General features: G+C 36.8%; 1 non-coding gene across 1 annotated transcript; it reads right to left on the reverse strand.

Annotated features, from left to right (window-relative positions):
• Positions 1-632: 632 nt before the first annotated feature.
• LOC128037757 (small nucleolar RNA R71) lies at positions 633-739 on the reverse strand. The gene has a single exon (XR_008193424.1). It is a non-coding gene; the product is annotated as a small nucleolar RNA R71 (small nucleolar RNA).
• Positions 740-1,134: the final 395 nt, after the last annotated feature.

Raw genomic sequence — 1,134 nt, forward strand, 5'->3', positions numbered from 1 at the left:
GAAATTATTTATTTTCAATTTTATTTATTTCTAACATTACTAACTTATTCTTTTTAATTTTTGTGATTTTCTTTACAGGTATTTATGAGCATAGATCGAATTATTGATTTACTCCCGGTAGACACTGAAATTGAGCGCACTTTTAGACAAAGAAGAAGTGAATGAACAACTCAAATACAAGTCAAGATGGACCTTGGAAATCAGAATCAAGACCAAATGAAGCTGATTATGTACGAAATCCTATCTTCATTGTCGATGATAGGCATCGATGCATCAGACAATATACTACGGCACTTTTCAGTGAGTTAAACCTAGGAATTAGAAGGCCAGATATTGAGGCAACCCAGTTTGAATTGAAACCAGTGATGTTTCAAATGCTACAAATGGTGGGCCAATTTAGTGGTATGCCCACAGAAGATCCATATCTCCACCTTTGATTGTTTATCGAGGTGAGTGATTCATTCAAGATAGCCGGTGTGACTGAAGACGCATTGAGGTTGAAGTTGTTTTCGTATTCGTTGCGAGATTGAGCACGAGCATGGCTCAATTAATTGCCACCAAGTTTCATATCTACATTGCAAGAATTAGCAAAGAGATTTATGGTTAAGTATTTACCAACTAGCAAAAATGCTAAGTTGAAGAACGAGATCATAACTTTCCAATAATTGGATGACGAGTCTTTGTATGAGGCTTGGGAGTGACTCAAGGAGTTACTTCGTAAGTGTCCTCATCATGAGATTCCTCACTGTATCCAGTTGGAGACATTCTATAATGGTCTCAATGCACATATAAGATTGATGGTAGATGCTTCCGCGAATGGTGCAATTTTGTCTAAGTCTTATAATGAGGCTTATGAGATCATCGAGAGGATCGCGAGTAATAACTATCAATAGCCAACAAATCGAATAGCTTTAGGAAGATGCATAGCCGGAGTTCATGAAGTTGACTCCTTCACTTCGTTATCAGTTTAGGTATTGTCTATTTCTTCTATGTTAAAATAGTTAACTGTTAATAGTACTAATAATTTTGTAGCTTAGCCACCAAGTCCGTTTAAAACAGTTTGTTGTGTGTACTGTGGGAAAGGTCATTCTTTTGAGAATTGTCCATCAAATCCCGAGTCAGTGTACTATGAGG

The sequence above is a fragment of the Gossypium raimondii genome, unplaced genomic scaffold, assembly GCF_025698545.1.
Source record: "Gossypium raimondii isolate GPD5lz unplaced genomic scaffold, ASM2569854v1 Contig00274, whole genome shotgun sequence".
In the NCBI taxonomy this organism is placed as follows: Eukaryota; Viridiplantae; Streptophyta; class Magnoliopsida; order Malvales; family Malvaceae; genus Gossypium; species Gossypium raimondii.